The 26,338-nt window shown below is 43.2% G+C and overlaps 1 protein-coding gene across 1 annotated transcript in view; it reads right to left on the bottom strand.

Moving 5' to 3' along the window:
• SMPD3 (sphingomyelin phosphodiesterase 3) overlaps positions 1–26,338 on the bottom strand; it is a 234,466-nt gene that overhangs the window by 141,066 nt on the left and 67,062 nt on the right. Inside the window, exon 2 of the mRNA XM_050922698.1 lies at positions 5,482–5,574. The gene's annotated coding sequence lies outside the window, so the exon portion shown is untranslated. The remainder of the gene's footprint in view (positions 1–5,481; positions 5,575–26,338) is intronic.

Here is a 26,338-nt window from a genome sequence, read left to right as displayed (position 1 = left end):
GAGCACAGAGTTTGAGTTTAAATCCAAACTCACCCCCTTCCTGGCATATAGCTTTACTGGTACATGACAAATTCTAATGAAACAAACAACAGCCTAACCTTCTTCCCTGAGCTAAGCTGTCCCCATGCCATGTCCTCCTCAGCAATAAAAAAGGGAAAGCCAAGGAAAAGCATAACAGGTATTTAAGGAGATAAAGATACAGCCAGCATATCCTAACTACAAAATGGCCCCTAGTCACAGCTGATTGTCTGCCAAATTTAAAGGGCCAACACTAGAAAGGCATGCTAGGAGAAGCATGCCTCTCAGACAGCAACTGTGCATTGGGGAGAGTAAGCAGAACTAAGAAGTTAAAGGAGCTGCTTTGGTAGGTTTGCCAATTTTCTAATTGTTGAAAACCAGACACCTCTGCCCTGCCTCTTCCCCTGAGGCAATGCCTCCTCCCATTCTGCTCCCTCCCACTCCCTGAGGCCCAGCTGCTAGGGATGGGATCAAGTGAACCAGAAACATGACAGGGGGCTCTGTCCTTCTCTCTCTGTGCCTCCTGGCACATTCGGCCACTCTCCTTGGCAGCTGGGGGCAGGATGGAACCACTTCTCCCTGAGAGAACCTGGCTAGGAGGCAGCGGAGGCCTGGGGACAGGGGCTGAGCAATCAGTGGGGAGACGGGTAACGACTCTGGCTTGCTTGGTCCCTGTCTTAGTCAGCAGGGTCCAGGCAGGGGCGGCCTTATGCTGCCCTGGCTGCTAGCGGCAAGGGTTGAATGAGCGGAAGCCCCCTGCCCAGTCAGGTCTCTCCGCCTAAATGCCGACGACGATCAGGGTGGCCAAAGATCTGGCTGCCGCGGTCGCCGCCCAAGGACCTGAAATGCCACCCCTCAAATGCTAGCGCCCTAGGCGACCGCCTAGGTTGCCTAATGGGTTGCACTGGCCCTGGTGCTGGGAGGAACCCAGTGCTGTGGGTGCACTCTGCACCAAAGTAGAAGCACTAGGTGCCTCATTGGGCTGCTCTGGCTTCAAAGCTGGGCACAAGACAGCCTGCCTCAGGACGGCCCTGATACATATGTCGCACTCCCTCCGAGTCAGAGGCCAAAAAGTTTTTACAAATGCGACAGCGCTTCTTTATGGTGATTCCATGAGACAGCTTAGACAACTATCATGTGGGTCGCTAACAGACGTAGGTCTGTTACATGTGAAACATGGCTTAAAACCCAGGGACTGCAGCATGCCCTGCCTAGGGAAACATCCCCACTGGGACACTAACACTTAACAGCTATTAACAACTAACAACGGTTAAACTATTTACAGCTAGAAGCACAAGACTGAGATAGAAGAAAAACCGCTTTGCCAAGTGTATCAATTTTTATAGTGTGGCCCTCTACCTATAGACCACTAGCTGAACTAATCTGACAGCATCTGTTCTGGGTGTGCTCATGCAGAATGCTGAGGAATGGTTGGCACACTGCTAGCGCTATTGTGCAGGGAACAGAAAAAAGATTTTTCGACATGTTACAACTGGGAGTAGGTCTGTGTTATGGAAGTTCCCAAAGCTGAGATGTGTTTGGATAAAATTTTCAGTTCTTGGCACTCTCTTTAGTGCACCAAACTAGAAATTTTGATCTGAATATGAACTTCCCTGAAGTTTGAAATAACAGAGATAATCCTCTGGTTTCAACCCATCTGTACTTAAGAAATCCTTCCAAACAACGGGCATTGTGAAATTTCTAGGGCTTCTATTCTCTTCAGATTTTTATTGCATGCGCCTCACCATGAGACTACAGTTGGGACTGCTAAAGTCACACAGACCAGAAACTGCAGATAATGGTCAGTGTTATAAGTATTCTGAGTAAATAAAGTAAATCTCAAAGTTACGTAAAAGCAGAGGGGAAAACATAATCCCTGTCTGGAAAATCACCTGAACACTTAAAAAGCCCAAACAAATAGCAAGTCTTAGAAAATGTGCATGCATGTTTGTCGAGGGGAAGGGAGCAAAGATTTCCTTGGCCTCTTCTCTACAAATAAATTACGGCTTCTAAAACAGGTTTCTTTCATAAACACTCCCAGGGATCAACCAGCGAGCCCTTTCTTTCTTTATCCCTCCTTTGCCCCCTACCCCCAAGGTATGCTTTTACTCTTGGGGTGTCTCCAAACAGAGGAGTTCTGGAGAATGAGAACTTTCCTTTCCTCTTCCTGCTCAAAAGCAGCTTGAATATGCTCCAAATTTTTACATTTAAAAACAAATAACTGTCCCAGTACCGAGACTGGAAAAATAGGGTCTCTTTTCCATTCCCTAAGGCAGTTCTAAAATACCAGGTGGGGAAATGGGGGAGGGGCGGAAGAGAGACATGTTTTCAGTCATCTTAAAGGTTTAAATATCAAGCTTTTCAATACTGTCTTCCCATCTGCCAGGCTCCGCCTGTTCCTGTAGCAACAGGACATACAGTGCAGTGTGCAACACTGGCACACAGATGTTTCAGACTGTATTTCTGTCCATTTTCTCTTTACTATATGCATTTTGCCATCAATAGGAATTGCACAGGCAGGGCCCAATTCTACAAGTCTCCTGTGACATGCAGAGCACCCTCAACTCCCATCAGTTGTGCTTACCACCTTCAAGGATTGGGCTTGTAATGAAGGGAAAATATATTTTTAGCAAATTAAAAATTCTTCAACCAGAGGACAATTTTTAAAAAACTAATATTTAAGTAAATACGTTCTTTTATACAGTTTAGTAACAGTTATAAACACAAAGATTTACAAGTGTTTTCCTTAGTTTTCCAGTGACTATAAGGCATACATACCTATTTCTCTCCATATCCTTTCATAGCTGAAGTGCACACAGAATAGGTCAGGTATATTTTTGTGTGTGTGTGTGCATGCGCACAAAACTCTTTGCACTCTCCTGTACCTGGGACCACTATATGTTGAGTCTGTTCCCCTGTGTTATTAGAGCATCCTGAAGCTACTTTGAAAGACACTAGCTGCAAAAGCTGCAGCCAGGGATTAGTATGTTGTAGCGATACACCATTCACCCTCCATCCATCTGGCATAGTAGGGACATGGGCATTGCTGGCATACGAGTCTCCAAACTCTGATTTCACTGCTGCGTCAGTTCTTCCATCATGGAGAAGTCAAGCTTTCAGAATAAGTGTGACAAATTTTCAAAGACCATCCTTAGAACTGTTATAGGCTTTTCCACATCTGAACATGGGAAACCTGAGTTACTGCTCATTGCAACAATCTATGGACCTGGTTCAAATACAATATAAGTCAGCAGGAATCTTCTTGGTGACTTCTATAGGAACTAGATTCAGCCCTATGTAAGCAAAACTTGCAGGTGCAATTTTAAAAAGTTTGGCTTTGAGGATGGCTGAGCTATTTTAACTGTACCCACCATATTCGCAGCATTATGTGTAAAATAACTTGAAAAATGATCATCCAAGCAGGCCTAATGTTTTAGGAGCAGACCCTCAGCACCAAAGCTATTCTCTTGCTGCAAATAAAGGCACGAAAATGGTCATCAATAAATTGACCCAATCAATTCCTCTTTGGGAGTTCTGAGAACATCTACAGAGGATGTTATTTACTGGTATGATACAGTTAGTGCCCTTTAGTAGTAGCTTGATAGATGTGCAATAAAGCCTGAGTCCTCATCCATAAAGGTTGAGGAGACTGTTGTAACTATTTTCACTGCAATCAAGGCAGTTGCAGCAAAACCATTTTATAAATAAACTGCATGCCAAAATCATCATTATTGTATAAACAAAATAAACATTACTTAATAAGATATATTTGGTATGCACGGAATTCAGGCACTGTGTATTGTATTGCAAATAAACAGTGACAGTTATACCAAAGGAACTTAGAACAGATCTATTGGCGCAAGCAATTCAGCATTCAGTTTCTTCCAGTAGAGTTCAGTATCAGATACTGAAGAGAAAAGTGACTGTCCCTCTTTCCCCCCATTCCAAAAAACCCCAAAATTAAATGTCAACAACCCCAATTCTGCATGAGAAATTCCTTCCTAACCCCACATTCTCAAGTGATAAAAAAATCATGCCATGCTTTGAATCATGAAATGTGGTTACTCTCATCTCTTAGCTTGTGTAGCTGTAAGTGTTACTAATGGTCAAAATTATATAGCTCATTTAAAAATCCAGCCACAATGTTTGTTTCAGTGACCTCCTGTGAAGGCGAGTGCCACAGGCTGACTCTGTTCTGCACAAAGCAGTGTTTCATTTGAATGCTTCAAAATCACTGCAGTGTAGTTTAATCTAAGTAAAAGTAAGAGACAGTGGGGACAGAGAATATCACAAATCTGAAAACTAAAATTTTTCGTTTTCGAAGACAAATGAAAATTTCAACTTGAAACAAAATGTTTCAAACAAAAATCTCAAATCAAAACAAATTCTCCAGTCAAAGTGTTTCATCTGAAATCTTCACAGGAACCAATTTCAAATTTAGATACCAACTGGATAAGTGGGGGTTAGACAATAGGTCTTGTTCCCACTTATATGACTGAACTGATCACTAACTTTGGTGATGGTCTCGGTCATGGTACATTAGCAACAACCCTGGGCATACATCCACCTTTCTGTAGGGCATGGAGCTATCTTCATCTCTGAGTGTACACCACAGACTCAACTTCCTGGGTTTGCATAGCTGATGGTGATGAACTTCAGTTCTGTCTACATTCCTCTGCTTAATCCACCCTGCCATATGTGTTAATGGGTTCCACAAAGTGCTATTTTCCCATGCTTCTAAATTATGTTTATAGGCAAAAAATGACAAACCACAGAAACTAAACAATACTACCTGAAATATAAGAGTCAGCCATGCTTATATATTAATTCATTCTAAAAAATACGGTACATCCCCTCTAACTGGCAAAACACTTACCTCTCTGTAAAACCAGATAACATTTACTTTCTTCCACCCTTTGTAAACTCTTAGGGGCAGTGACTATCTTTTACTATGTATGTGCCTAGAGAAATGTGGCTCTGATCTCGGTTGATATCATCATAAACACAAGTATCAGAGGGGTAGCTGTGTTAGTCTGGATCTGTAAAAGCAGCCAAGAATCCTGTGGCACCTTATAGACTAACAGACGTTTTGGAGCATAAGCTTTCGTGGGTGAATACACCCACGAAAGCTCATGCTCCAAAATGTCTGTTAGTCTATAAGGTGCCACAGGATTCTTGGCTGCTTTTATCATAAACACAAATAATTAATCAACTGAACAAAGTGCCAGGTGGACAGGGAATATGGAAATTAATATACAGTTCACGTGCAGATTATTTGCTAGAATATGTTCTTAGCCAGTTTTTGTTTTGTTTTACTTAAGACTAAAGCAAGAGTGCAATTCTTCTAGTATTTTTATGATTATAACAAAGAAATACCATGCCATTAGTAAACTAACACTGTTTCCAAGGTTGGATCATCAAACTTTAAATTAGGGCACAATTACAAAAGCAAAATTAACATACCTGGAAAAGGACGTGTATAGTTGGTTTTTTCTGTTTCAAGTTTTCATTCAATCCTTGCTACTTCTGTATAAGTGTCTCTGAAAATTTCTTCACCTGAAATTAGATTTACATTATGTAAGATTTCTTATGAAGATGGGTAAAGCAGTTGCATCAATTACTCACACATGCTATAGAAACTTATCTTAGTGTTAGACTACTATATTGTTCCAATATTTGGTACGCACGTTAGCCTATATATGTTATGTGTATGCTTATGACAACTGTGCAACCAAAACTATCTGGCATATAAATACAATTGTAGTAACTACACAAGAATGAGGCATCTAAATTGCATAAGCATTTTTGAATACATAATTCTATAAGCACAATTTTTCAAAACAGTCTCCTAATATTTACATATTCTCCAATTTAAATGGGATGTAATGATTCATTCATGATCCACAAACAAAATAAAACTTAGTTTTCTCCAGTTAATAAGTAAGCAAGCCTTTACCAGCCTAAACTTTCCAAGTATCAAACCACAGTGAAATGTATGTGGATAGAGATGAAACTTTAAACAAAAAAATCCTACTTTTTAAATCTTAATGCAACAAATTGGTTGCAAAAGAAATAAAGGTTCCTTGTCAAATGGGCAGAGAAATAAATTGTGTCACATATGTTGGGCCAATTAATGCTCCCCTAGTCACATCCCATTACTTACACGAACAGGATTTTGCCAGTAATGGGTATGCTCTAGGGCCAAAGGTATATGGGAAGAGGTTTTGAATTTTGTCACTATGGTTCAAAGGGTTAAAATTAAAAACACTCCTGAATGAGAGTGGAGAGACAGGGAGTATCATCTCTCCCTGTCCTATTCAAGCAGAAAATGGTTCGAGATGTTCAGATTATTATGTCTCATTAAAAAAATGGAAAAATCTGGCGGGACTTTTGTACAGCAAGTGGAAGAAACTTAAGTACAAGAGAATGACAGTACAGCTGTATGAAAAAACAATCAAGAGGTATAGGTTGAACAAAGACAGAGCACCTTTATATTAATGTGAGGATGATAAGATTTTTTCTTTAACTAAAGGAATTACATATGATTAGTGGTCAATAAATGCCAAGAGGTGTAAGGTATTTATTTCCAACTCTGGGGGCACTAGGACCCAGGAGGTATCTCCCCTTGATCCCCACTCCCCACACACACAGGCTTGGGAGAAAGCTGCAAAGAGGAACCAGCTAGGACAAAGTAGGGGCACAAGTAGCCAAAGAAGAGACCTTCAGAAATCTTTCTGCAGTTCTGACTGGACATTCTCTACCTTGTGCTGATTGGCTATTTGCTCCAACCCTCCTTCTTCCCCACAGTTTCTTCACCTCTGCATCACTCCTCTTACCCTTTCTTCCTCTTCTTTTCAATGTCTCCTCTTCCCTTCCCTGTTCTTTCCATTTAGCTGATGCCCTCCTAACTAAACCCACCAAGAAAGAAAGAAAAAAATCACTGCACTAACATGACATTTGTGGTCAGCCCACTGTTCATTCTGCCGGTGTGGTCTGCTCCTCACCCACCTGGGTCTGTCATGTCTATTTAGATTGTAAGCTCTTTAGGGCAGGGACTGTCTCCTACTCTCTGCACCAGCAGCCCCATTCTTGGTTGGCCTTTAGGCACTTTTATAACAAACATTAAATTATCAATATTTTAAACTGGCTTGTACACAGGGAATACTAAAGTATTTCAGCAATGCATTCTCTAGTTAAATAACAGAGTAAAATTCATCTCGGCCTGCAGCCTCTATGTAGGCGGTTGAAAAATATAATCCACCAACTCAAATCCATGGGTAGGCAGTGAGGATAGAGCACAACCTCTCTGCAGCTATTACTTCAGCCTACAGGCTGGAATAGTAGCCACTGCCCCTCTGTATCTCTAATATAAGCAGTTTGGAAGGTGGTTTGGACCTCAAGTGTAAGGTTACAATACGTCCGTATTTTCCCAGACATGTCTGGCTTTTTAGTTCTTAAATCGCTATCCGGGAGGAATTTTTAAATATCTAAACGTCTGGGAAAATACAGACATATGGTAACCCCAAGTCCAAAGTCCTGGGGCTGGCTGCGCTTCCTGGGGCAGCTCCCGGCGCCTGCCCACCAGCAGGCGCCTGCAGCGTGGGTGGCCCCTAGGCACAGAGGCAGAGGGCGTTTCCGCATGCTGCACCAGCTCCCTTCTGCCCAATCAGAGCTGCGCGGGCAGGGCTTGCAGGCACCAGCAGCGGGCAGAGAGCCCTCCACCCCCCCACCAACCCGAGGAGCCAGAGGGACCTGCTGGATGCTTCCCAGGAGCCGCCCCAGGTAAGCACCGCCGGGACTCTCCACCTCACCCCCCGGCAGGTCCCTCTGGCTCTTAGGATTGGGTTGGGTCGGGTTGGGGGTGGGGTGGAGTGGGGAGGGCAGGGCAGAGGGCTCTCTGCATGCTGCTGGCACCTGCAAGCCCCGCTCCACGGCTCTGGCAGCTCCACTGGCACTTTTCCCAGCCAATGGGAGCCATGGAGCTCGCGCTTGTGGCGGGCGCAGCACGTGTAGATCCTTCGGCTGCCCCTGATCCTAGGAGCCAGAGGGACCTGTGGCAGGAGAGGTGAGTAGGCAAGAGGGGCAAGGTGAATGGTGAGCAGCGGGGGTTGAGTAGGTGAGGGGTGAGTAGGTGAGTGTGGGGGTGTGTGAAAAGGCCAGCAGCGGTTGAAGAGGCGAGCGACAAGGGAGGCAGCAGCAGGTAGGCAGGCGGGGCTGAGGAGGCAAGAAGCTGTGAGCCAGTGGCAAGCGGGGGTTCTTGGGGTGGGCATGGGGGTTTCTCACAGGGGAGCGAGGAGGTGAGTAGCATGGGGTTGGACTAGATGACCTGCTGCGGTCTCTTCCAACCCTAATATTCTATGAGGTGGCGACCAGTCGGTGAGGGGACTGAGGAGGGATGCAGCAAGCCAGCAGCGAGCCAGGGAGTGAGGAGTGGTGCGGTGGCAGGGCCAAGCAAGGAGGGGGCGGGACCTGGGGCAGAGTGGGGGCGGAGCATGGGAGGAGCAGGGGTGGACTGTGAGCAGGACTGACACCCTCCATGGAGTGTCCTCTTTTTTTGAATGTTCAAATATGGTAACCCTACTCAAATGAGAAAAATGTGGGGGCGGGGGAAGAATGCTGAAAAATGCTCCAAGTCTCATTAAGGTCTGAGCACTCTCTACTCCCAATGATTTAAAAGATCTTGCAATAACACTCCAGATCCACGTACATTTATAAAGGATAGAAATGTACACATTGGCCCTAATCCTGCTCTCAGTAAAGTCAGTAGTAAAATTTCATTGACTTTAACAGAAGCAAGAGGAATCATCATAACTATCTTCTTTAGAGTAATATCTAATGCCCCAATTAGAATCATAGAAGATTAGGGCTGGAAGAGAATTCAGGAGGTCATCTAGTCCCCCTGCTCAAAGCAGGACCAACACCAACTCAATCCCAGCCTGGGCTTTATCAAGCCAGGCCTTAAAAAACTCTAAGGATGGAGATTCCACCACTTCCCTAGGCAACCCATTCCAGTGCTTCACCACCCTCCTAGTGAAATAGTGTTTCCTAATATCCAACCTAGACCTCCCCCACTGCAACTTGAGACCATTGCTCATTGTTCTGTCATCAGGTACCACTGAGAACAGTCTAGGTCCATCCTCTTTGGAACCCCACTTCAGGTAGTTGAAGGCTGATACCAAATCCCCCCTCACTCTTTTGCAGTAAGAAGTGCAGTTCCCACAGTATCTACTCATAATTCATGCCCCCTAATCATTTTCTTGCCCTCTGCTGGACTATCTCCAATTTGTCCACCTTCCTTCTGCAGCTGGGGGGACTAAAACTGGAAAAAATACTCCAGGTGTGACCTCCCCAGTGTCAAATAGAATAATCACTTCCCTCGATCTTCTGGCAATGCTCCTACTAATAAATCCAATATACCACTGGCATTCTCGGCAATGAGGGCACACTGCTGACTCTCATCCAGCGTCTCATCCACTGTAATCCCCAGGTCCTTTTCTGAAGAACTGCTACTTAGCCAGTTGGTCCCCAGCCTGTAGCATGGGATTCTTCCTTCCTAAGTGTAGGACACTGCACTTGTCTTTGTTGAACCTCACATTTCTTTTGGGCCAGTCCTCCAATTTGTCTAGGACACTCTGGACCCTATCCCTACCCTCCAGCATATCTACCTCTCCCCCCATCTTAGTGTCATCTGTGAACTTGCTGAGGGTGCAATTAATCCCATCATCCAGATCAGGCATCAGCAACCTTTCAGAAATGGTGTGCTGAGTCTTCATTTATTCACTCTAATGTAAGGTTTCTCGTGCCAGTAATACTTCCAAAATTTTTAGAAGGTCTCTTTCTATAAGTCTATAATATATACCTAAACTATTGTTGTATGTAAAGTAAATAAGGTTTTTTAAATGTTTAAGAAGCTTCATTTAAAATTAAATTAAAATGCAGAGCCCCCTGGACCAGTGGCCAGGACCCAAGCAGTGTGAGTGCCACTGAAAATCAGTTTGCGTGCTGCCTTTGGCACGCGTGCCATAGGTTGCCTATCCCTGATCCAGAACATTAGTAAAGATGTTGAACAAACCAGCCCCTGTAACCCCTACTCATGCTTAGTAATCCTGTTGGGTATGATGGGATTACTACCCTGCAGTATCTATCCATGATAAATAAGGGATGTGGATCTGGGCCTTACAGTATACAGAGTAACTTACAGGATAAGTAGGTACATAGCATGCACTATACTATACCGAATACATTAACAGTTATGGAACAGAAGAAATTCCAGCCTAAGCAACAAGACTTCTGATGTTTTCCAGGTTCTTTAGTGGGATGTTCGCCAGACAACAACATTGAACTTTGTATACTCTAGGTGAAATTGTTCCACCCCCCTCCCTTCTGGAACTTCTCAAATAAAGTGTGTATATTTCTACACATGTAGCTAAGTGCTAGAAAACGCAGTTTATTTCTCAGGAGAAACATTTCTGAATATTTCCTCCCCTTGAAGTTTCAAGTCTTCTACAGGCTGGGAGACTAACCAAAGAATCCCTTTCTGAACCACTGCATCTTTTAGTGTTGTAGCTTACAAGAAAAAGCACCCTCTTTAATACATTAATGATTCCTCTTTTTATATATACATTCCACATGCAGTTCCCATTTAATGTCACTGCAGATGATTCTGATATATGTCAACTTCTATGAAAGTCTGAAGAAAAACATTTAGTAATATTATGCAACTACTGTAGTTAAATTGTTCACATAGAGAAAAGCTTTATCAATGTTTTTCAGTTAAACAGTCTTTAAAAATAAACTTATAATAATAAGCTGAAATAACTGCTCCAAGGTATGAGATATGCTTAGTGCCCTACCAAATTTAAAGTCCATTTTGGTCGATTTCATGGTCATCGGATTTTAAAAATAATAAATTTCATGATTTCAGCTATTTAAATCTGAAATTTCATCATGGTGTAATTGTAAGGGTCCTGATCCAAAAAGGAACCGGGGGTGGGGGTCACACGATTTTTGCATGGGGGTTGCGGTACTGCTATCCTTACTTCTGTGCTGCTGCTGGCAGCAGCACTGCCTTCAGAGCTGGGTAGCTGGAGAGCGGCAGCTGTTGGCAAGGATCCCAGCTCAGAAGGCAGAGCCACTGTCAGCAGCAGTGCAAAAGGAAGGATTGTATGGTATGGTATTGCCACCTTTACTTCTGTGCTGCTGCCTGCAGAGCTGGGTCCTCAAATCAGCAGCCGTCACTCCAGCCGCCCAGCTCTGAAGGCAGCAGCACAGAAGTAAGGGTGGCCTGGTATTGCCAACCTTACTTCTGCATGGCTGCTGGCGGGGCACTGCCTTCAGAGCTCAGCACCCGAGCAACAGCTTTCCAGCCACCCAGCTCTGAAAGCAGCACAGAACTAAGGGTGGAAATACCACAACCCCCTTCAAATAACCTTACAACCCCCCTTCAACTTTCTTTTGGGTCAGGACTCCCAGTTTGAGAAAGGCTGATCTCTCCAGTGAAATCTGTATAATGTAGGGTAAAAGCACACAAAAAGACCAGATTTCACAGGGGGAGACCACATTTCACAGTCTGTGACACATTTTTAATGGCCGTGAATTTGGTAGGGCCCTAGATATTTCTCTGCATTACCAGGGTCTCTCCTGTTCCAGAAAAGTAGCTAGAAAATTGAGAAGACATTTGCTAAAAGCAGTACAAGGCAGGAGTTTATGATCCATTACTAAAGTGCTGCTTAATTCATCTAAGGGACATGCTGCACAGTTAGGGCTAGTTTACATAGTGGCGTAATGCTGAACTACAGAGGTGTGATTTCTCAAGAGCACTAATATATTGTATATTCATTGGTGCAAGTAGACCCTGCTGGTGCACTTAAACATAGTGGTATTTGAAACAGCATTATATTAACATGCACTAGGCCTAGAGAACTTTAGCACACACCACCAGGGTCTACACAGACGAATTAATGCACAACACATTAGTGCACTTTAGAAATCACATCTCCAAAGAACATATTACCCCACCTTGAAGACAAGCCCTTAGTTATTCACACAGGACAAAAGATCATTCTTTTGAAAGCAACTGGTGGGAGAAAGACTGGTGGGAAAAAAAGTCTTTGCTTTTAGTGTATTCCAGGCTTTTAATACATACAAACATATTCCACTAAAAAGCCATATAAAAATGTGGATCATAAACACCCCAGATAGTCAAATAGATGCACGTAACCATGTTTTCCCAAACCTAAGTCTAGCAGCTGAAATTAGCAGACAGTTGGAAAGCAATAGTCTGCAAGTGTAATATGGAAGATATAGGTCTGACTGTTCCCTTCAAGTTCTTACTTGTTACTTTGGTTGAGACATGGTGAGTCATGTAAAGTATGAGATTTCTTGTGAATACTAGGAAAAGTAACACCACCTCTAGGATGACCCATGTATTTTTCTTCCCTTTTCATTTTGTCAGTGCAGCACTGTGGCTCTCTTAATGAAACCATAACTACCCCACTGTGTACACTTGCAAGTATGTTAGTTAAGAAGCCAACAGGAATTGTCTGCCATTTATCACTCATGGAAATCCCCGTCACAGGCTCCTAAAATTAATGCATTTCAGGGACCAGGTCATGTACTCACTTGTACTTTGTGCAGCCAACCACAAAACCCATCTGAAGTGATGTTTCACTGAGCCAACATGACTGTTAGTGCCAAGAAGATGCCAGGAGTGCGGGGGGGGAGAAAGGGGAAGAGAGAGAGAGAGTGTGTGTGCGCGCGCACATTCCCAGTTGTGGGTGCCTGATCTCTGGAGCTCCCATGTGCTCCCAAGTGTCTAATCCTGAGTCTGTCAATGTTAAATCCTCTTTAATGTTTTTAATAATTAGTCAGGATTTGGACTGTTCTCCCCCCCCCTCCACAATATTTTTTATTGATGGTTTAGGCCATGCAAGCTTTCATTCAGGACATGATTTTGTACGTAAATCAAATCTGTGTTCAGTATTGTAATCATTTTTACTGTACCTGCATACTTTTGTCATAGGTACTTTGGAGATAATCATTCAGATTTGCAAATCTGCCATGAAAATTTCCCAGCCCAGGAGCAAAATCTACACTTTTTTCTACTATGATGGTAAAAATGCAAACACATTTTACTTACTCATATTTTAAAAAAAAAGCTCTCTGGATAACTTTTCTTAAGTATGCAATTAATAATATTATAAGAGCTGCTGCCAAATATGTTACCATTCAATCCAGACTAGGACTGGAATCTTAAAATCTATAATGCTAACAGTAGTTAAGTAGAATGCTTTAGTTTCCTGAAAGGACAAAAATAATATGATGCTGAATTTAAATCTAAAATACACCATACTTTGCAAGAAAATTGCTTGTATAACAATAGGTACGTTTTACTAGCAAAATAACTCATTAAATTGCACAAAATATGGCCTTTTTTGCTAAAAAAGATACATTTTGTCTAGCAATGGAAAGGGCACAACCCTTTGTCTTCATAATAGACTTTCAGCTTGATGTGCTGGGCTTTAGTTATGTAACTACTAGCATTGATGAGAATGCATTGAGCTGAGACTCTGTTGTGCTCATGCATTTCAGAACTACTGAGAGAAAAAGGCTAAATTCCTCATGGATAGATAATTAACTGCCATTTTCAGTTCCAAATAACCCAATTTTCATATCTGGATGCCCAAGTTAGGCACTAAAAGCAGTATCTAAGCACTTCATTCAAACACATGGCAAAGACAATATTTGCCACAGGGAAATGAACACTCTATACTTTCCTGGGAGAACTGCTAATCTTGAAGGAGTAACAGAAGGAGAGATCTTGTCACCTCCAAACTTTTTTAATCCCATTATGCTTAACATGAATTAGGGTAAATGGGCTTTCTGAAAAGGAGACCAACTCAGGAGAAATGGAACATCCCAAACAATATGGTCATTCAACCCGCTTCTGGAGACCAGATGGTTCAAATAAGAATCTGAAATACCAATGAACCAAGCCTGTGGCCATTTGAAGGTTCACTCATCACATAGGCAGGCAAACAGCAAAGATGGGATATGTACATCTACTTATAGGTTTAATGTGCAGCAGTCCCAGAGAGGAATACACTCACAGCAAGTTCTCCTGAGTTAGCTCATCTTTGAGTGAAGAATAATCAGCTACAACTAGTCCTTATTCGGAATTGGGTTTAATTTTAAAAAAAACTTTGCAGCAGGCACATGGAAAAACTACATTAGGATATAGTCATTCAATGTCTGTGAGGAGTAAGGGTATACAAAGTCTGCATTCATTGTTTGGCTCTCTGTGGAAGGACAAAGAAAATAGTCCTGCCAACAGAGCCAGTCCTAGGGTACGTCCAGACTATCCACTGGATCAGTGGGTAGCGATCGATCTATCGGGGATCAATATATCGTGTCTCATGTAGATGCGATATGTCAATCCCCAAACGTGCTCCCATCGACTCCGGAACTCCACCAGGGAGCGCAGCGGAAGCGGAGTCGATGGGGTAGCCGTGACTGTCAATCCCGTGCCGTGAGGATGGAAAGTAAGTCAAAATAAGATGCATCAACTTCAACTACGCTATTTCCGTTGCTGAAATTGCATATCTTACATCAACACCGCCCCCCCACCAATCCCCAGTGTAGACTAGGCCTTAGGGACATAGTGTCTCTCTTGGCAGCTTAAGTCCCAGGGCTAGGAGTAATTGCAGTAAAATACACTTTTCTTTAAGTAGGAATGGGCTGAAATGGGGAGGAGCTACAGAAGAAGGTGGTTGAGTAGCAGGACATACTGTTGCTGAAGGAGGGGAAAAGAAGAAACTGAGCTCTCCCACCACCAGGCAATTCCTGGACTTCCATTAAAAACATGCAGAACTGATGCTGCCTGTGTAATAGATCGAAAGGGAAAGGAGGATGCCTTTTGTGCATCCTTCTACAGGCTTTCTCCAAATATAGAAAATGCTCAAGAGATCTTTGAGACTAAGACAGAGTTCATCTGGATTAATTTTACAGCCAGCAGCCAGTGCAGCCTTCCTACTAAAAATGACAAACAAGGCACAGATTTCCTAGAAATACATTAGCTCTGTTGACTAAGAGAAGTTTCTCCAATAGGTGATAAGATTTGGGTAATCTTCCCAAGAAATAAAAAGATGATTTTGGTGTGCTCCCACTAATGCTTTTTATTAAAATTCAATTAAAGAAAGTCTCTGCTGCCTGGCCAGATGACTAATTAACAAAACTGGATGAAAAAAGGATTCTGCACAGCTTATGTCTTATGTAAGTGTTCATGATTAGGAAATTATATTTGCTCTTAACAAATTTCCACTTCTTTGGTTAAAAATAGGCATGGTTGCCAAGAGGAAGAATGTTATTAACATTGTTTCTCAAATATATTTGTTTATTTTATTAAGGCAAAAAACACAGAATTACATTGTTAATTAAAAAAACACCATAATGAATACTATTATATGATAGAATAATTATATATATGCCTTTATATGGAACAAATATTTTCAAGAATTGTACAATCATTAATTTAAGACCCAGTCTGCAAAGGATTATACCCACCTATAGTTCCAAATGGAAGTAACTGCCCATCAAGGCCCAACAATTTCCAGAATTAGGACCTAACTCTCTAGGAAGAACATAAGGTTTTATGGTTAAGACACTGGACCAGGACTCAGGAAAAAAACAGTTATCTGCCTTTTGTAACTGTTCTTCTAGATGTGTTGCTTATGTCCATTCAAGTATGTGAGTGCGCACCGCATGCACAATCGTCAGAAGGTTTTTCCACTAGCTGTACCCATCAGGTCAGCTGTGGAGCCCTCTAGAGTAGTGCCTTCATGGCCGTGTATATAGGTCCCTGCAAACCCGCTGCCTCTTCAGTTCCTTCTTGCTGGATATGCCAACAGAGGGGAGGTAGGTGGGTCTTGGAAAGGACAAGAGCAATACATCTCGAAGAACAATAGTTACCAAACATAGGTAACTGTTCTTTCTTCAAGTGATTGCTCATGTCAATTCCAAGTAGCTGACTCCCAAGCAGTTCCCCGGAGGAGGGATGAGAGTTCACCAAGTTGCAGACTGAAGCTCTGCTCTTCCAAATGCAGCATCATCCCTAGCCGGCTATGTGATGGTGTAGCGTGCTGTAAAGGCATGGATAGACGACCATGTCGCCGCCCTGAAGATGTACTGAATGGCATGCGTTTTTGAGAAAAACACTGTCAGGAAAATGCCCTGATTCACATGGAACTGCAAAACTACTTTGGGGAGAAAGGCTGGGTGCAGCCACAACTGCACCTTGTCCTTATAGAAAACTATACAAGGGGGCTCAGAAGTTAATACTTTGAGCTCAGACACCTTTCTGGCTGAAGTTATGATGACTAGGAAAGCCACCTTGCAATAGAGGTAGAGCAAAGAGCAGGTTTCTAGAGGCTTGAAGGGGGGGTTCCATGAGCCTGGAGGGGATGAGGCTGAGGCCCCACACAGGGATCAGTTGCCACACCTGTTGGTATAGTCTGTCTAGCCCCTTAAGGAAGTTTCTTACTATGCGGTTAGCAAATACTGACTGCCCTGCCGCACTTTGGTGGAAAGCAGAAATAGCAACCAGGTTCACCTTAATTGATGAGACCGCCAGCCCCCATTGCTTTAAGTAGAGTAAATAGTCCAGCATAAAGAGGACTGAGGATTGGAGTGGAAGGGTACCACTGCTGCAAATTTGGAGCATGAGTCTGCTGGGAGCAATTCCTGCAACTTCGCCAAAGTGTTCCAGGAATTATAAGCATAGTGGCTTAGGTCCGCATGCTGGTTAGCTATTTGAAGCTTGAGCCTCCCTGGTGGAGTATACTTTTCGACCAAAGAGGTCCAGCTTTCTGGTTGGATTCCTTGGATTTAGGCATGGGCCTCGGATGCCCCTGCCACTCCTTATGATTAGCCATCTCCACCACCAGGGTGGCAGACTGGGGGTGGGTAAAGAGGTGCTTGTACCCTTTAGACAGCACAAAGTATCTCCGCTCTACCCCCTTGGCTGTTGGCGGGATAGAGGCAGGAAGGTGCCACAATACCTTGGTAGTATTTTGGATAGTTTTAATGAGTTTGATGGCCCTTCAGAGGCCAAAATATCCAGCATCGGGTCCATGTCCTCTGTGACCTCCTCCGCCTGAAAATTAAGGTTTTGGGACACCCTCCTAAGGTGGTCCATAGCAGGGAATGTGGTGGATGTCCCTCCCACTGCCTCATCAGGGGAGGAAGAGGATGACCTCTTTGGTGGCATGGGGTCATCTTGACCTTCTGGCTCACAGGGGGTTGCCTGGATGTCGTCCCCTTGCATTGCAGTGGCTGCTGTGATACCCGGTGCTGCAGTGGTTACAGAGCTGGTGCTCGTTCCAGTGCCCTGTCTTGTTGATTCGTCAGCCTGAGTCTGTGCATCCCAACCTCAAAAGGGTTCTTGTGTAACCGAGGAGGCCGATGCAGGTGCACGGCCACTGACATGGCCCCGGACCCTGACACTTGAGCCTGGTGATAGGCCCATCATGTCCAAAAGGGTCACTGAGTGGGCCTCTGCCACTGAGAGGGCCAGGACATTACAGGATCGGTGCCAGGAGTGGTACTGGCTGCAGCGACACGCATAGGAGTCCACCTCCAACTCCAAAGAAAAGTCCGAGCCCAACCATGGTAGAGTGGACCCAGACGGGGCTGGGGAATGGTGCCGCATCATAGTGGGCTTATCCCTTTGGCGGACAGGCATTGCTACCACTGCCAGTACGCGGGTACATGGGGAATTAGCTCAAATATTAGGTTTCAGACTAACAGCCGTGTTACTCTGTTTCCGCAAAAAGAACAGGAGTACTTGTGGCACCTTAGAGACTAACAAATTTATTTGAGCATAAGCTTTCGTGGGCATCTTCGGATGCATTCGCTTAGCATGTGAGAGGTAGTGGGATCGATGCTCACATTCTCCAAGCTGCTGCTCTTTCCTCCTATCTCTCTCTTTGGTGGGGGGAGGGATAGCTCAGTGGCTTGAGAATTGGCCTGCTAAACCCAGGGTTGTGAGTTCAATCCTAGAGGGGGCCAATTAGGGATCAGGGGCAAAAATCTGTCTGGGGATTGGTACTGCTTTCAGCAGGGCATTGAACTAGATGACCTCCTGAGGTCCCTTCCAACCCTGATACTCTATGATAGGAGACTGTGCCATCATGGCAATCAACCAGGTCTCTTGCTGCCTTGAATGTGTCCGGCGTGGACGGAAGAAGGAGATCTTCCTCCAGTTCTTCCCACCCCAGGGAGTCCACCAGGACTGGACTCAACAGACCTCCCCACAAGGCCAAAGTCAACAGTGCTGGCATAGGTATGCCTGAAGCTGGGTGTCCTGATGTGGGATGCATCCCACTAGTGCCCGCACACTCCAATGGCTTGGTAGGGGAGCACCCCCTATCAGCTCTTTTCTTCTTGTGCACACTGGAGACTGAGAACGGCACCACACACTGGAGCTGGTTCTCAGTGCCAAGGCTCCTTAGATGAGTCCTTCCTCAGCGCTGAAGCCTCCCACACCGAGGTTGGGACACTGCACATCGAAGTTCCCAGTGCCAGGTCTGACACTGCCTGGGAGCGAAGGGCTAACTCCATGAGGAGGACTTTCAGCCAAGAGTCCCACTCCTTTTTAGTTCTGGAGGTAAAGCACCTGCAGATTTTGTACCTGTTGGCTGGTGACTTTCACCCAGGCACTTGAGATGGGAATGGTGTGGGTTCCCTCTGGGCATGGGCTTAAGGCACGACCCACACGACCTGAAGCCCTGAGACAGAGGCATGCCCCAGTCCTGGGGAAAAAGTTACGGGAGACCCCCAAAGTAAACTGACATACTAAACTACAACTAGAGCTATATATAACTATTTACAAATAGACAAGAAAGAAGACCACTAGGGAAGCACCTGAAAACCTGAGAGAGAGAGAGAGAGAGAGAGAGAGAGAGAGAGAGAGATCGCTGCTCCAATGATCACATATACGCGGCCATGAAGGTGCCTTTCCAAGGGGACAACCTGACTGGTATCACTAGGGGAAAACCTTCTGACAATCGTGCACACAGTGCACACACACACCTCTACTTGGAATTGACATAAGCAATCAATAGAAGAAGAAACTTGAGTTGAATTCTCAGCTCAGCCACAGACTTTTTATGTTATCTTGGCAAAGTCACGTAACCTCTCTTTGCCTCAGTTCTTACTTTTTGGTTTGAATGTTCTCTTTCACTCGCCCCTTTTTTCCTTGTCAGTTCAGAAAATAAACTATTCAGCCTAGGGACCATCTATGTGTACAGTGCCTAGGACAATGGTTGGTTTCAGCCCCTAGGTCGTATTGTAATACAAATAAATATCACCACCCATACATGTCCATTTAATGGATGAGTAGACTCATGCAGATCCAAAAGTCACACAGTGAAGCAATGAAAGACTTGCAATGGTCATAGCTTTATTCTTGTCTCTCACCATCAGAGCTCTAGCCAACCAACATGACATATAGAATCACTTCCTTCAGATTATTGGGTGGTGAATTTCACTTAAACTGCTAGTATAACAGAAGTTGTAACAGAACGCACCCGTGTCCACATCCTTCACGCTACTGTAATAACCTTTGTGCAAAGTGTGCCTTATGAGATATCATTTAAAAGTTTATAATTTGTTGATGATGGCAAAATGCACATAGCAGCGTTATGTGAAGTTATAAAACTGAGATCATGACTAAAAGTATGTTTTCCAAAGACATCTGGTGAGTGGCCAAACCAGTTCCTCAGAGACAAAGGGCAATCTGACACCTCAGCCAGGTGTAAACAAGGCTGATGGACCATCACTTGCTAAGTGGGCATTCTTTGGAAGGAAAGGGGGCAGGGGCATAAAATCCACATCTTAGAAAAGAAACAGCAAGGGGAAGTTCCCTTCCACACAGCCTGCCTGTTGCCTTGTTCCCAGCTGGAAATGCTTCTCAAAGTGGAGACAGGACTATAAAAAGAAAGGGAAAACATCCTCCGGAACCCCTTCTCTTTTCTCTCTTTCTATCTATTCACTACACCAGAAGGAACAGAGAAAGCAGCCACTGAACTGGTGAAGGGGTCCTGGCCTAAGACTGCTGAGACCATGTAGTGAGAAAAACTGCCTTGAATTTAGCATAGTTCGTTAAATTAGGCACCAGCTGCATTTTATCTTTATTTTTCTTATAATCATTTCTGACTTTTATGCTTCATTACTTGTACTCAATTAAAATCTCTCTCTCTGTAATTAATAAACTTGTTTTATTGATTTACCTAATCCATTGTCTTTAAATCCAAAGTGTCTGGGAAACGCCATTTGGAGTAACAAGATGTGTGATTATCATTTCTAAGATTCAAACAACAGACTTTATATACATTTGTACTGTACAGGAGAGGGCTGGGTAGTACAGGATATACATTTCCTTAAGGAAAAATCTAGGACTGAGTATGTGTTGGGGTCACCCTGCAATATAACCAAGGCTGGTAAGAGTCAAGGTGTGGTTGATTGGTTGCAACACACAGTCATAGCTAGGATTGACTTGCATGCTGGAGGCTGTCTGTAAGGTATCCAGACCGGAGGCTACAGCAGCAAAGCAGTGTAAAGGGCACCCCAGGTTAGAGGGCAGGAGTGACACAGCTACTCATTAGTCTGTACTGTACTCTGGATATGTCACAATCACTTACAGTGATACATGAACTGTACAAATGATACACATCAGCATTCAACAGCACCCTTTCTGATAAAGAAATAAATATGCTAATTGATAGACACCCCTCCTCCATTATAAAAATCAGCAAAATACTGCCACTGTGTGACGCTGATAAAAGAAGAGCCTGTTAAGTGAGTTAACAGGGGGATATATTTAGGATTGTAACCAGAATAATCAGATCGCATTTAAAAAAAGGTGTCTCTCTTCTCCTAAATCCACCTCATTTTGTGCCTTCCCAATAACTCAACAACAAGTAGGATACAAACATAGGCAAAAAAATTATTGGATGGCATACGGAATATAATAATAGTACTCTCAACTTAAAATGCTTTTTCATGAAAAGATTGCAAAGTAGTATTCCCATTTTGCAGATGGGGAAAAGACCCCAGAAAATTTAAGCAAATTACCCCAGTAACAAAGTGTGTGGCAAAACCAGGAATACATAATCTAGGTCTTGTGTTTTGACCATTAGAAAACAATATTTGCCCTTAAATGTGTATAAGGCTCAATCATGTCTCAATTGAAGATTTAATTTATTACACTTGCCAAGTGACAAACATACTTAATGCTTAAAGATTCTCTGTGCTATGTCTAAACAAGAGCATAACCTCCTTGTTGGGCTGGAGTCAGAGGTAGCATATCCCCTTCTGCATACTGAAACCAAGAAGACTGATCTGAGTCTGACATGCACATTAAAAAAAGTATCAAGCCCTTATGCTGGTTTTGAAAGCCTCCTCCACAATAGTTTCAGCGTTCACCTCTACCAAAGGAAATTAAATTGCAACTTTCATCTTACTTGGAGGCATAAAGAGGCAGCAACCACTCTTTCTTGCCAACCTTCTGTAAAAATTGCCTCTGTTAAAAATATACATTTCCAAAGATTTCTAGCCAAGAACTCATGAAGCTTCAGATAGTATTCTCTCTCTCATCCTTAAAGGGCACTAGAATATATATTTTAAAAAATTAATTGCAGTGTCTGTGAGGAGCCCAAAATGACATGTTCTTATATATCATGATCAGAGTGACAACTCTTGAGTTGCCGATGATCACATTAGTGGCTTTAAAATGATGTCACCTAATGATACTCAAGATAAATGTTTTCCTCCAAAAGATGGACATGGAAATTAACGTAAATAGGGTTTAAATTCCTTTCTGTTGTAAATAGTCTCTTTATAAACGGATATGGGTCAGATTATATTGATTCTCTTTGTGGCCTCAACATTTAAATACTACACTTTAAATTTAATGTGAGGTGAGAGAAAAGGAGGAAAGAAAGCAAAATATTGTCCCTGATGCTTTTTGCTCAGCTCAGTTTCAAATATACCGTGAGAGGATAAAATATGATATAAGTTACAGTAAAAAAGTGTTACTTGTTATCTTCACACATTTTAAAAGTATTATTTACACCACAACACTCCTATGATATAGGCCACTACTATCCAGATTTACAAACGGGGAAAACTAATGCACAGAGATGAACAATCCCTTATGGGGCTGCAAGGCCAGCTGGGAAAATCACCAGAAAGCAGTAGCATTTCAGCATGTCTGGTTTCCTCAGCCACACAACTAAATTGGGGCAATGAAGGGAGGGGTGATAAAGGCCAATTACAAAAGGCTCTACTACAGAAATAAAGGCTCTACTACAATCAAGGATTCCCCAAAAGTAAGGGAATCCTCAGTGGGCTGATTAGGCCAGCTCAACTAGCCTTTTGTGCCATCAGAGCCATGCAAAAAGTGGTAGCAATGGCTAAGATCTGTTGTCTCTCTCACATGCAAGCTACACTGCAAAAGAGAATGGAAGAGAAGAAATCTGAAGTATGTTTAAAAGCAGTATGAGGGGTTTTTGTGCGTTAGAATGAGACAAAAATACACCAACTCCCCTTCACTCAGATTTGTTTTTCCTCACCTATAAAATATACATATAATAAATAAAATAGGCTACTTTTTAAAAGTGTTTTATCTGAGTAAGTATGCAAAGGTGCACCCTCAAACTTTCTGCACACATATTTACACATGTAAAAGCCGGCGTTTCCACACACATACACACACGCACTGTATGCACAAATATGTGCCAACATTTAACTTAACATGGGGCGGGGCGCTTTCTGAAAATTTGGCTTTCTGGGTTTTACCAACATGAACCTCACTGATTTTAACGGAAGTTACATGACAAAGTGAAGAAGCTTGGAAACTTAGCAGCAGTCTTGTCATCACTCTGGCACATTTTGGCATCTTTTTTAAATAAATACAGGAAAACAGAGAAGTGCTGAACAGCTAAAGACAGGTACATATTTTTACAGTCAAGGCTTTATAGACACACTCCAGGTATTACTAACACCTGGATGGTTTCACACTAAGGGACTGACCTGCGGGCTGTTGCAGGGTATCGTGGCACATATCTCTATTACTGCCTGTCATGAATGATGCATCGTTAGCAGCTGTGAAATTACTGTTAGGCTGTATCATGTCAGCCATGTGTTATTAATTCTACCAGGCACCTCAACCGTCAGAAATTGATACTATTGTTTTTTTCAGGACGTGTCTGTGTATGTATGTGGCCAGACATTCTAAGCCTGGAAGGAGCTCTTGAAGATCTAATAGTTTGCAGAATGGGGCACTGTAAGGGCCTGATTCAATGAACTGAAGTCAAAGGGAGTCTTTCCACTGACTTCACTGGGTTTGGAATTAATCCCTAAATTTTTAAATGTTCTGATGATTTCCTGGAATAAAAATTCTCTCAACAATCCTAGCAACCAGAAATTGCTTGGGGGTGTTATCACCAGTAAGCTTGCTCGCTGAAGGGATGACATAATATCAGCAAGGTTTCCATTAAGTTATCTGATATATTTAGATTCTGGTTCCCAGCATGATACAGCTTATAAAAGACAACCCTGAAATAATATTGCAAGGTAAAATGAGAGTATTAAAATGTGACACTGCTCAAATTTACACGATAACCTTAGAGGCACTGAGTGGCCTGGATTTTTTTCCACCCTTTAAAAAATTCTTTGCAGCCAAGAACAAAACATTTTTCTTTCCTGAGATTAATAAAGCAGTTATTACCCATGTACAATAACAGTTTTTCGTGGCTCGTTAATATCTGCATTTTATCTAGGACCTGAACAAGATGAGGGAGCATGACGACATGTTTGCTTCCTGCATAATTTATAGAGGTACATTTCTAAAGGATTTTGTTAATATTGTATAATAGTCAAAATGTATTAGATAAAATTATGAGCTTAACTGTATCTTTGCCACAAGCCCTGAGCAAATGGCAGCACATAGTTGTGCAGCCTTTGAAGCAGATCAGGGACCAAACTGTCTGGTACAATCATGTCCCTGGTTTTCCCTGTTTTCTCCAAGTGGGTGCAAGTACCATAATCAGCACCAGCCCTATACCTGGGGCAGATTACTTTTCCCTCTGTGCTGGCTCAACTACACTAGCGAGTGGTGGGGTGCGGGTAGAACCAAGTTTTTGGACTTAGCTGCCAGCCTATCCAGGAGGAAGAGTAGCAGTCCTATTGAGGCTGCTCTTCCCACCCTACCACCCAGACCGGTGATATCGATAGCCCATGCAAAAGAAGCATATAACTCACAAGTGAATCGTAAGTGATTATAACGCCTCATGCCTCTCCTCTGTCTACTCCCCTGCCTCCCTCTCTGCTCCCTACATTCTTCCATGGTTTCCCCCTCTACTCAGAATTGCCTACCACTTGTTCTGCAGCTGGAACTCTTTCATATCCCTCCATGAAACACATACAGGCATTACAATGCTGATTTCAACAGACTGTACTGATTTTGCATTTGAGCTGTACACATGCAACACATTAGTAGAATGAATTAGGGCCTGATCCTGCAACCCTTATTCATTTGAGTATCCCTTACCATGCACGTTATCCCAGAGAATTACTTCCACAAATGAAGGATAGGTCCCTAATCCTGCAATGAGCTTCAACAGACAAATTCCTGTATCAACAGTGATCTATCCAGCAGAGATGCACCCACTTACAGGGCACTGATTAGGACCTTGGATTGTATGCCCCTTAGAGTAGGGACTTTGTGTTTGTAATAGCATAGACTGCTAGTATGTTCTGTAAATGGCTTTTCTATGCTGTGAAGGAAAGGCAAATACTTATAAACTAATGTAGGAATAAGTATATAACACAGAGAGCCTGCGCCTCACCCTTTTCTGCTCCAAACTCTTATTTAAATTCACCACACTAGCAGCTGCTAGCCAGCTCTAGGTAGACCATCATTAAGTCAGGTGCTGCCTTTCTGAATTGCTATGAAGCCCACTTTGTCCATGCCCATCTTCCTCCCCTTCTCACCCAACCCAGCCAGTATGTCAGAGGCTTTGCTTAAATAAATAAATAAAAGTTCCATTCCCCTCACTCCAAGCCAAATTTTAACTACCTTCTTTGTCCTCTGCCCTTCCCCCTCTTTCACCCTCAAAAGAATTTCTCCTGGTTTTCCCTTGAAACCAGAGTTCAGTCCAGGTTTGCATGAAACTTGGCCTAGGCTTGCTGACATTAACAAGAACTGGTAAACCTGGCCATACTTGACATACATAATGAAAGCCAAATCCAGGTGGCTTTCTGCTGTTCTCAGATTTCACAAAGAAAGATTTCCCCAGTGTTAGGCCCTACCAATAATCTGTTTATTTGATGGTTACTTGCTGCTGAGTTCCTGTTAGGCTACAGTGTTGGGCTGCTAATCTTCTCTCTCCTTAACGGCTACCGTACAATTGCCTTTTTCCAATTCCTCTCCCCGGGAGCGATTGATCTTTTAATATTTCAGGATTGGGTTGCAGGCTATTCTTTTATTTCACAGAGGAAATTGATAACCCCATTACTGTTTAAATCAAATATAATGAGACATTTAGCTCACTCTCATAACTTTAATTATCATCACATTGCAGAGTGTATCAGATATTAGTAAAAGCAGCAAAGAATCCTGTGGCACCTTATAGACTAACAGACGTTTTGGAGCATGAGCTTTCGTGGGTGAATACCCACTTCGTCAGATGCATGTGGTGGAAATTTCCAGGGGCAGGTATATATATGCTAGCAAGCAAGCGAGAGATAACGAGGTCAGTTCAATCAGGGAGGATGAGGCCCTGTTCTAGCAGTTGAGGTGTGAAAACCAAGAGAGGAGAAACTGGTTCTGTAGTTGGCAAGCCATTCACAGTCTTTGTTCAATCCTGAGCTGATGGTGTCAAATTTGCAGATGAAATTTTGACACCATCAGCTCAGGATTGAACAAAGACTGTGAATGGCTTGCCAACTACAGAACCAGTTTCTCCTCTCTTGGTTTTCACACCTCAACTGCTAGAACAGGGCCTCATCCTCCCTGATTGAACTGACCTCGTTATCTCTAGCTTGCTTGCTAGTATATATATACCTGCCCCTGGAAATTTCCACCACATGCATCTGACGAAGTGGGTATTCACCCACGAAAGCTCATGCTCCAAAACGTCTGTTAGTCTATAAGGTGCCACAGGATTCTTTGCTGCTTTTACAGATCCAGACTAACACGGCTACCCCTCTGATACTCAGATATTAGTGCGAGTGCTGAATTAGAAACACAGACAAGAAGATA

This window comes from Gopherus flavomarginatus, chromosome 14 (genome assembly GCF_025201925.1).
Source record: "Gopherus flavomarginatus isolate rGopFla2 chromosome 14, rGopFla2.mat.asm, whole genome shotgun sequence".
NCBI lineage: Eukaryota > Metazoa > Chordata > Testudines > Testudinidae > Gopherus > Gopherus flavomarginatus.
The sequence above is the reverse complement of the archived record's forward strand: the minus strand, read 5'-3'. Positions and strand labels throughout refer to the sequence as shown.